This window comes from Schistocerca cancellata, chromosome 2, assembly GCF_023864275.1.
Source record: "Schistocerca cancellata isolate TAMUIC-IGC-003103 chromosome 2, iqSchCanc2.1, whole genome shotgun sequence".
Classification (NCBI taxonomy): Eukaryota; Metazoa; Arthropoda; class Insecta; order Orthoptera; family Acrididae; genus Schistocerca; species Schistocerca cancellata.
This window is the reverse complement of record NC_064627.1, coordinates 670,072,998-670,085,039: the sequence shown is the minus strand read 5'-3', so window position 1 is coordinate 670,085,039 and position 12,042 is coordinate 670,072,998.

Sequence of the window (12,042 nt, the reverse complement as noted above, 5' to 3'; positions counted from 1 at the left end):
ATCTCTTACTATAGTATGCGACTACACTTTTGGCGCCACCACTTTGCTACGAGGGCACAGAAGTCAACGACCCAGTGTTGTAGGGGAAACCGGGACAAATCGAGGAGTGGGGTAAGGTATCAAATCAGTCTGTGCAGGAGGCGATGTATAAATTTGGACTGTAGTCTTATTCCGAAAACTGTTATTTATTTGCCAAGATCGCTCCTTAACACATTAGTGGATTACTAGTTTCGGCAATATATACTACTATCTCTAGACCTATAAAAGAAGATTTGCCGAGGTTACAGGCTTAAAACAAAATAAAAACACAGTAGGGCATATAACAAAAACTCAGTGACAAAAAATTACGAACCCATAAAACCGGGCAGTAGTACTTAACATAAAATAACGATTTAAACCTCTGCGTCACAAGGCAAATTGTCACACTAGTTTTTTTTTTCGGAAACTGTGTCTAACAGATGTAAACAAACTGCAATTTTACCCATACAGCGAAACCACTATGCTGTAAAGATATAAATTTAAGAAATAAAATTATATTTTACATGTATTTGGAGAGTGGTGCATGCTTTTAAAAAATAAAAAAATAAAAAATTATACATTAAATTATTTTATATTGCTATCTTACAGTGTTTGGTGGCTTGTTTCATACTTTCCTATTATACAATTTTCAATTTTTGTCACCATTCGCTTGCAGTGAAACCTGCCAATGACGTCAATTCCATTTGTCTCCTCTGTAAATGTCGACAGTGTAATTTTCCTATGAAGGTAGTTCTATTATATATCTTGTATGACATAATCTGTTAACCTTTCATGCACTATATTATGTCACTGTTATGTCAAAAAAGTGTTTTCTATGAATCGTTCATGCGTCGCGGGACGCAGCACGCTGTGACCCTTTATGTCAGTTCGTGTTATTTTCTCATTATGAATGCTTGATGCAGAGTAGTTCGATGTTAAGTTACCTTTGTTAATTGCAATGTTGTGCACACGTGGGACCTCAGTACATTACTTCAAATTTATGCCATGCATTGCGAAGCGCCATCTTGGCGGTGTCTCCCAGCACTTAGCATTTCCGTTGATCTCTGGGTCTAGTCGTGAGTACTCTGTCGTAGCCAAGACAGCATTAAACCAGGAAACGGAATTATGCACCATAATGGTTGCACGCCTGGCATATAACTGTAATGCCTTGACTTTATTATCATAAGTTTTTGTTTAATTTTACTTGCTATATGTATTCATTATTGTATTTTGACTTTGAATAGCACCCGTCTGTATGAACATCATTTTATTAGATTTATTGTATTACAGTTTATTGTATGTTCGTCTTGAGACAGACGGTTCAAATCATTTTATGACGTAATTACCACTGCCTGGTTTGTAGGTATGTATGTTTTTGTTATTGAGTTTTTGTGTGTGCCCTTCTTTGCTTTTATATTGGTTTAACCCTATAACTTTGGCGTTTTTTCTCTTAAAAACCTAAAATGTTAAAACTTTCTGGCTAAAAATGTTAATTTATACTGCCGAAACTAGTAACATAACGATCTTGGCAAATAAATAAAAGTTTTCATAATAAGACTACAGTAAAAATCAGTTTTAGTCCATTATCATACAGATGCTACCGAAGATTCACGCAGTGATGTACTAAAAACTCACACAGTGAAACCGCTGCCCCGACTTCAGTGTGCATTAGATAATTTTTGGGTTATAGTTTTCAAGACATCCAATACATGGTCTTCTGGAATAACTGCATGATATTTTATTATCCTTTGTTATAGATGATTGAACAGAAAATACGCATTTAACAGTTTTATTAATTATATATTTGTTCGTGCGTTATTCTTGTTAATTCTGCTCTAACAATCAGTTTTGACGTAGTCAACTGTGGCAAGTTGACTGGGAAAGTTAACGATATCGCCATGTATTTATCGAGCACTGATCATTTGGTTTCAGTTACAATCGGTAAAGCAGTTAATGAGTTCAAAAGATATGAGATCTAACCGCGTGATCATCTTGTGTTGAATGAACATGATTTACTGCGTTGAAAATCCCACATAACTGCTCCGTCCTAGGTTCGCGATCAGGTAGGCGTACTGGTGGCGCCTCTGCTGTGGTATTCTTGTTACGGATGATGCCGAAACTGAAAACGCTTCTGCTCAGGCTGCAATACCTAAAGACCAATCCGCAGAAACTCCTAATTAATTTCCTGACCAATAACAGCTTGAGTATAAAATAGAATCAAGGCCTAGAAAAACTTTTGCCGCCATTAAGTCAGAACCGTGCCGGAATAATTTCGAGCTAAACTACTGACACAAGAATGGCCACGAGTGAAAAAAAAAGAAACGTCATACTACGCAGTGTGCGAGTACTTTAATAAACTCATCCACAAAACCGAGCCGGCCGAAGTGGCCGAGCAGTTCTAGGCGGTACAGTCTGGAACCGCACGACCGCTACGGTCGCAGGTTTTAATCCTACCTCGGGCATGGATGTGTGTGATGTACTTAGGTTAGTTAGGTTTAAGTAGTTCTAAGTTCTAGGGTACTGATGTCCTCATAAGTTGAGTCCCATAGCGCTCAGAGCCATTTGAACCACAAAACCGATGTTGATGGAGAAATAAGTACACAGGGTACAACAAAAAGCAAAACACCAGAGAAAAACTTCCGACGAAAGTATTGTGCAGGGCCTTGCAAGCGGTGAGATCTACCTTGTCACTCCACCAAAAGATAGCACAGTGTCTTCGGCACGTGATGGGATGAATGCTGCACAGCCTCCGATGTAGGAAAATTAGTGTCTAACTTTTGTTAATAAAAGACCACGATCTAGATTTATATTAATTTTCAACTCAATGCTGCGGCAAGATAACACTTTTTCGTTACCATGTAAACCTGTCAGAACATCTGTCATTGTATTAAAATACATATTTATTCAACTCTGTACAATATAACCTACGTTATTAGAGGGGTAAAACTGTTACCCATTCCTAGTTGCTGGTAACTTATCCAATGGCTTCCGGAAGGAACAAAAATTTGATTTTCGGTACTTCATATAATTATTGACCCAATTTAAAAATTCAAAATGTGGCCACAATCTACTCATGATCAGGCATAATCTTAAGTAAAAAGGTTCTGACACCACAAGTGATTAAAGAGAGGAACTGTGTACACGTCTTGAGACAGCGTAACTCGCGGCCCGTATATTACCCACACTATATTCATCCAGTACTTGAAAACGAGAGCGGTTTGCGAATTCCAACAAAGCCTACACATAATGTCAAACCTTTTCGACACTCTCCACAAAATAACGAAACGAAAACGTTATCACTTACTACATTTTCACTATTCATGCAGTAAAACATAAGAATCAGAGAAGGCGTTTTAATTTATTACTTCTTTACCGCTAATTCTATTCGCAACGCATTTTGCAGACAGTGTTAAATATGCCACTGAACGTACTTGCAAAATTATATGACGTTTAACGCCTAGTTCAGGAGATACGACGTCATAAACACAGTATTGCATAAAAAACTAACTTTTCTAAAAGTGGGGCGCAAATTCCCCTGGCTCTGCTTATCCAATATTTCATAACACTGGGGGCGGGCGACGAAGGCAGGTTACTGGTGAAAGGCTATTCCATTAATACGTCGAAAGAAATACAAATTACGTCGAAAAATGAATTTATTAAGAATGATTAACCGCTAACAACGTCAACTTGCACCTGTCTCTCCTATCTCTGTTCACGAATGTCAATGAGCAGAGATTAGCATGATTAACATGCATGGAACACACCCAATGGAAGTTAAAAGCATGGAGAAAAGTTATCTCGGCTGCTGAGTAACCGTATTTGCCGACGACAGGATACTAACACATCGCAGGCTACACGAAGTTGTGCGTATACCGTGCCAACAGAGCACGCCTAGGGCAGCTGGTGTGGTTCTCGTGTAGCAACTTTAGATGAAAGGGAGCCCCTGATACATCTTGCATTATCACTCATTGCTCGATCTTGTGCCTCTTTTTGGGGTTGACTGTACCTTACTGTTTCTTAACAGTGTCAGAATGGTTTGAGGAAACCTTTAAGCCACTTAAAGTGCTTGTAGCCCTTCAGGTCTCCCTTCAGGTCTCCCTACCTCGGTCCTGTTGAGAAGACCTGGGGTGTGATTCAACTACATTTGTGCACCCGACTAAGATCAACATTCACGCGTTGTGGGCGGCGGCTGAACCGACATGGAACAAGATGGCTCCCCATTACTTTCGGTGTCACACGAAGTCCATGCCTCGACTTGTTGCTGCTGTCAGCGCAAAAGGATGCCTTACACGCTGCTAGGTTGTTGATGTGGTTTTCAGTCGGAAGACTGATCTGATGCGACTCCCTATGCTAGTCTTTCCTGAGCGAGTCTTTTCACTGCAGCATATATCTACTTCAGCCTACTTGCTTTGGGTGTCATAAATTTGTTTTCTCCCCGAATCGATTCAGTGTCTTTTCATTAGTTACTACATCTACCTATCTAATCTTCAGCATTCTTCTGTAGCATTTCCGTTACAAAATTTCTGTTATCTTCTTGTCCATATTCGTTATCGTCCACATTTCACTTTCTTACGAAGCTACACTTCAGACAAATCCTTTCAGAAAAGGTTTTAGATATTAAAATGTTTATGTTTTTATGGTTTTAAGAAAAGCTTTTCTTGCTATTACAAATTTGTGTTTCACATCACCTGTACTTCGGCTATCGTCAGTTCTCTTGTTGCCCACATATCACAACCCGTCTATTGCTTTTAATGTCATTGCCTCATTTAATTCCATCAGCATCACCTGATTTAATTCAACAACACCCCATTACTCTTATTGTGTTGAGGGCATTCTTACAACGTCTTTTCAAAAAACTATCACTCCGTTCAACTACTATTCCAAGTCGTTAGCCGTACAGACCAAATTTCTATATCATCTACAAACATTTGATTTTTTAATTCTTCTCCCTGAATTTTTTTCCTTTTCTACATTTCTCCTTGGTTTCCTTTACTGCTTGCTCGTGGTACAGATTGAGTGACATGGAGGTCGGGGTACAATCCTGTCTCAGTTTCTTCTCAACTACAGCTTTATTTTCATGTCTTTCCACTCTTGTAAACTGTTTACTGGTTTCTGTACAAGTCGCAAATAACCATGGCTTTCCCTGTATTTTGTCCATCGTACCTTCAGAGTTTAAAAGAATACATTTCAATCTCCAAAGTCGAAAATTCTTTAATTTTACAATTACTAAAACTGTAGGTTTATCTTTCTTGCGTCTATTTTCTAAAACAGATCAGAGGCTCGGGTTGCCAGCGTTTTCCTAACTGATCTTCCCCGACTAGTCTCTTCGTTCTTAAGTAAATGGTTCGTATTATTAATTTGCCATTATGACTTGCTAAATGGATGATTCAGCAATATTTATACAGCTGTGTTCTTTGGAGTTACGACTGCAAACACATTTCATTCATCTTTGGAATTAGGATTCTTACATTCCTCTTGAGGACTGAGTGTATTTTATGTGTCTCATACATCATGCTATTAGACACTTGTCACAGGTCCAGTCGCTAATGAGTATGTAAGCTACTGAGCACCTGAATCTGGTCATCTTAGAGAGATAGCGATCCTGAGGTCCCAGCGAAAGATAGAGTCTGAAATACTACGACACAATGATGATATCAAATAGTGTGGACAGCAGCCGCTGGAATTACTGTTGGGATGCTTGTTTCAAATCTTGTTTTTTCAAGATCAACTAAGAACATACTAGGATCATTCCTTTAGATAAAGCACAGAACACTTTTCTTTCCCTTAAAAGCTCTTTACTTAAATACAAATTACCGTAGACATCAAATTCTGTCCATGTGAATCGCTGATATATTAACTGCTTTGGATGTAACATACTTTTATGATTAGAAGTTCAGTGCAAGTCAATTTTAGACTTACGAGTGAGTATACCGATTCCCTACGTAAGACTCACTTATGCACCCTTCCACCGAGTCACAAATGTGGACATGCTATTACAGTAACCTCTTGCTGAGTTGTTATTCATCTCCACTGTAGTGTAAGATAAAAAAAAATGGCTTTAAGCACTATTGGACTTAGCATTTGAGGTCATCAGAACCACTTAAACCTAACTAACATAAGGACATCACACACATCCATGCCCGAGGCAGCATTGGAACCTGCGACCGTAGCAGCATACGAAAGTTGTATCTGCAAGTATGTAAAAGAAATTTGCAAATCGAATGATTCTTTTGTAAATACTTTGACGGAAAAGATCGAAGCACCAGAAAATAATTACTGAAGAATAATTAAATTTCAGGAATACATTTAAGTAGGTAACATACTTCAGTGATCAACGTTTCAGGGTTAATATAAGCGCTAGAGCCGGTCGCTGTGGCCGAGCGGTTCTAGGCGCTTAAGTCCGGAACCGCGCTGCTGCTATGGTCGCAGGTTCGGATCCTGCCTCGGGCATGGATGTGTGTGATGTCCTTATGTTAGTTAGGTTTAGGTATTTCTAAGTTCTACGGGACTGATGACCTCAGATGTTAAGTCCCATAGTGCTCAGATCAATTTGAACTATTTTAAGCGCTAGATAAGACATTGCAAATATGAAACGCTGGTACCTTAATAACCGGTGTAATCACGAGAATGTTCAATACAAACATAGATACTTGCATGCATTGTGTTGTACAGGTGTCGGATGTCAGTTTGCGGGATGGTTCCACGTCTGATGCAATTGGTCGGTCAATAAGGGACGGTTTATGCTGTTGGTGGATGACGCTGAAGATGTCATCCGATGATGCCCCATATGTGCTCGTCTGGAGACAGCCAGGTGATCGCGCACACCAAGGCAACATGTCTACACTCTGTGTAAGCATGCTGGTTACGACAGTTGTATGTGGGCGAGTGTTCTGTTGGAAGACACCCTCTATAGTGCTGTTCATATATAGCAGCCCAACAGGTCGAATAACCAGACTAAAGCCGTCGGCACACGGACCGTGCATCCGAACGTTGAGCGTTGAGCTGCCGAGTTTCTGACGTCATAGCGTGCAACAGCACGTTCGGGAGTCTTTCCGAACGTGCAGAGCAATATCTGGCATGTCAGATATTCTGAGCGAGCGTCTGAGCTTGACCAATGAGATGGCACAACGCCACCTACGTCACACGCACGCTGTCTCCGTTCAGTACAGAGTTATAAGGCGCCATATTGGCATTTATTTCAAGCCTATACGTATATATACCCTTCCGAGCACCAGAAAATTGAGAACCACTGCAAAACCCGTTGTTAACTGTGTGATTCGTCCCAATAAAATAATGAGAAACATCATATTCGTGGCAAAAGAATTATTGTAACTTGCCTATAGTGAGAGTAGGCTGTTTGAAGGCAGCATCACACTGAAGATCCACCCAAAACGCATTGTTCTTGGTACAATTTGTTATAATTAAATTTCTGTTAGTAACATATCTACGATTAATGTTTTTAGCAAGTAGTATGATACTATGATTTGCGACGAATGCTGTGATGGTTTAGCGTAATGAATAGCATGCCGGCACGGTAGCTCAGCGTGTTCGGTCAGAGGGTTACGTGCCCTCTGTAATAAAAAAACTGAGTTAATCGATCAACGACGAACTTCAATGGATGTCTTACGACGTCCGCCCCGAGCAGATGCAACGAACAAAAGCGAACAAAATGAGAGTAAAAAAAAAAAATTGCGTCACTGTCTATTATGAGTTTTTTTGTTGGGGCGGTGGTTCGCGTCCTGACACAACCAATTTTTTTCCTGACATTCACTTTTTTATTAGGTTCTCATACTTTCTTATTTGTTTAATATAAGTATAGACTATAATATTTGATGTTATGTAAATACAAGTACACCTTTTTTTTAGGGGTGACTTTGTTCGATTGGCTTGATCTACAGGACACCTTGCCCTACTTGTGTAAAGCTATTTTGCTCCTTTTTCTTTTACGCTTCGTAATTCACGCGTTGCAAAGATTCTGCTACTGGGTAGGAACAGTGATCAAGTAAGACTGACCTTGGGGTTTTACTAAAATGTGGGAATGATGAAATAATGTTTGTCTTATGCGGAGAAGTATTCCAAATTTGTACCGCACTATTTGTAATGGAACTATTACATGTCTCTCTCCTCACTGATTGGACGTGGTACTTTCCTTTTCGTGGACGATGGAGGAAATGTGTGTTTTAATAGAGATAACGTGGGAATTTTGCGCACGCCCATTGAGTAAACAGTGTGGTTTACGAACTAGAAACATCCGTTAACTGCCGCTGGAGTGCGTTGCGATCGCGTATACCACGTTGGCGGCCACGTACCGTATGCACAAGTCGCATCATTCCTGAGCGTTCAGCAGCACGTTGAACTTGGCACGCTCAACGTTAACGTTCGACAGCACGTTCCGTGTGACGACGGCTTAAGGTTCAAATTCGCAGTGAGGATGCGTGGAATAACCACGACAGTGTTACTGATGTACGAAATCTTACCCAAGAGCTAACTCCAGCTGTAGGTCCAGTGTGTCAAACATGCAGATAGGTTAGTTGCAGGCCCTCAACTGACCTGCTTCTAAGAGATAACACACGGCCATCATTGGAACCTAGGCAAATCAAGTTTTCACCAGAAAACATAAAGGACCTCCACCCTGCCCTCCATTGGGCTCTCGCTTGTCGTCACTGTAGTAAATAGCGGTGGTTTGAGGTCACTGGAATGCACGCTGCAGGGTCAGTGAATAGGAGCTGTTCTTGAAGTAACCGATTTACAACAGCACGTTGTGTCACTGTGGTGTCAACTGTTGCTCAAATTGCTGCTGCAGGAGCAGTACGATGCGCCACAGCCATACGCCGAAGACGATGCTCTTCCTTCTGGGTAGTGCCAAGTGGCCGTCCAGAGTCCGCTCTTCTTGCGACCGTACATTTTCGTGACCACAGCTGCCAGAAATCATGTACAGTGGCTACATTCCTGCCAAATCTTTGTGCAATATTGCAGAAGGAACATCCAGCTTCTAGTAGCCGTATTACACCACCTCGTGCAAATACAGTGAGTTCTTGATAATGGCGTCTTTGGCCTCTTGGAGGTACCCTAGACCAATATCAAATGTGGCTCTGAGCACTATGGGACTTAACCACTAAGGTCATCAGTACCCTAGAACTTAGAACTACTTAAACGTAACTAACCTAAAGACGTCACACACATCCATGCCCGAGGCAGGATTCGAACCTGCGGGCCGGCCTATGTGGCCGAGCGGTTCTAGGCGCTACAGTCTGGAACCGCGCGACAGCTACGGTCGCAGGTTCGAATCCTGCCTCGGGCATGGATGTTCTTAGGTTAGTTAGGTTTAAGTAGTTCTAAGTTCTAGGGGACTTATGACCTTAGAAGTTGAGTCACATAGTGGTCAGAGCCATTTGAACCATTTTCGAACCTGCGCGGTCGCGCGGCTCCAGACTGTAGCACCTAGAACCGCGCGGCCACCCCGGCCGGCACCAATATCCTCACAATGTCCAGTCTCAACGGTAACTAACTCTCACGACCGTTACAGTGTGTATTTAAAGCAAACCTGATTTCCATCGCCATAGGGCGCTAAGAGCGCCATTCTGACGCGACTGGTGCGAAATTTGAATGACGTAGTCGCGTAGACGTACAAACACGTGTACCACACACTTCCTTCTTGGTGTTGCAATTTTCTTCTACCTATTTTTCAAAAATGTTCAAATGTGTGTGAAATCTTATGGGACTTAACTGCTAAGGTCATGAGTCCCTAAGCTTACACACTACTTAACCTAAATTATCCTAAGGACAGACACAGACATCCATGCCCGAGGGAGGACTCGAACCTCCGCCGGGACCAGCCGCACAGTCCATGACTGCAGCGCCCCAGACCGCTCGGCTAATCCCGCGCGGCCCACCTATTTTTGATACTATGCATATGTTCTAATTCTCCCCAGTTTTATGTATTTATTCATGTTGAAGGTATGGTCGTAAGAGATGGGATGATCGTTTTGAAACACGTAGAATTTCTAATATTACGTTTCATATTGTTTGAGGTGGTTTTAGAAATTCAGACTTCGAGATGCGAAGGAATGTAAACCTCTGTTTCGCAAATTTTTGCGTAAACTGCCTGCGATAAAGTGACTGCATAGTAATAGACGGCGGACATGATACGATGGTGCTCTCACTACGTAACACGGCTAGCCATGTTAGTAATCATCAAGTCTCTCTGCTGGTAGCCACGAGTACGGGGCCATTCACGCTCAGACGTTGCAACGGCCATTCATCGGAGGTGCGGCTGGCCGGCGGCCGGGTCAGCGGCCGGGACGCGCCGCGTCGGCGTCTTCGTGCAGCTGACTGCTGACTGCGTGCAGCTGACTGCTGACTGCTGACGAAGGCGCAGCGGCCGCTGCTCTGCGTGGCCGCAACACCGCCGCCCCGGACGTGACGGCCCGCCCACGCGCGCGCGTTTCTGCAGCGGCCGCGCAACCGCTGTTTGCTGCTCGAAGTGGGTCGCGCCTGCCGCCGGCAAGGTCGCTCCGCGAACACCGGGAAACAACTTGCGTCACACGCTCACTGCCTTCGATAGGGCGCAGTTCCTCAAAGACCGGCGCTACTTTCCGTTAGTATTTCAGTAGGAGGCAGTAAGAAAAGCGACTTCTGCATTATTGCATCAAGAAGTTCATGCCAGCCGTCGTCCCACGATCCATAATGGATGAAGGAAAATTAAGCTTTCCACTTCAGTCGCATAGCAGGGGGCAATAGACTGCAACCGTTCACTTCCAAAACGATTAGCAGTTGGCATGGTTTTTTCAAAAAGACGCGACTTAAGTTTAGGAATTAGTAGAATATTGTGAACTGGAGGAATGAATAGTTGACGTGTAACGATTTCATTCATCTGAAATAATTAATTAAAATGGTTTATCCCTGGAGAACCACACCGTAATTGACCACTTAAACTTAATCAATGTAAACTACCAGGACGACTACTTACCTCACTACACTGAACCATCACCCCATTCTTACTGTAGTCCCATTAAGACGGATGTCGATTGCATATTTAAGTTGTTATGTTCCAAATAGGTGCAGAAAAAAATGGCTCTGAGCACTATGCGACTTAACTTTTGAGGCCATCAGTCGCCTAGAACTTAGAACTAATTAAACCTAACTAATCTAAGGACATCACACACATCCATGCCCGAGGCAGGATTCGAACCTCCGACCGTAGCGGTCGCTCGGCTCCAGGCTGTAGCGCCTAGAACCGCACGGCCACTCCGGCCGGCCGGTGCAGAAAAGCTAGTGCGAAAATCTGGGTGCACGGAAGAACGTGCTAGTTGTGTCCGTTAGTAGCAGAAATATAAAATTTCCCGACAGCTCGGCACCAGGGTTACAGCACGCAAGATGCCCTTTTGGCAGAATGTGGCTGCTCTTGCCTGTTGTAAGACGATCTTTCCTTTGGGTTCTGCCGGATAACACTAGTAGGTGGTTACTTCACGTTAGCCCCTCTCCTGTCGGTATTCTGAGCTCGGTGGTCGGAGAGCTGTTTAATGGGAACATCTCAACGGCGAAGCTATAAAGCTGCCTGCGTGTAGTTGTTGAAATTGCACTCAGTCCCACTCAGCCAGTCTCGATCAGCGCCCCACTAGGGAAGTTCGTGAAGGGCTGCGCCAACGTGTCAGCTTCCTTCAGATGAAGCGAGCCCGTCTCGTCATAACCTTCCCATGTTGCATACTGGATTCTCTCACCTCTGGTTAGGCCTTTGGTAAATTACTCCTCGAGGCGACTAGTTACTGGAAAGCAATGTGTTCTTCCTATGTTTTCTATAATTATGTGTATGTGTGTGTGTCGTCTGTGTGTGCGTGCGTATGTGTGTGTGTGTGTGTGTGTGTGTGTGTGTATGTGTGTGTGTGTGTGTGTGTGTGTGTGTATGTGTGTGCTCCACAGAACGAATACTGCTCCATTTAATTTAAAGTTGCACTTTGCCTACACCTAGGTGCCGTCTACAACATAATGGATACGGTTATGGGAGGTCAATTTAAACTATGTTCC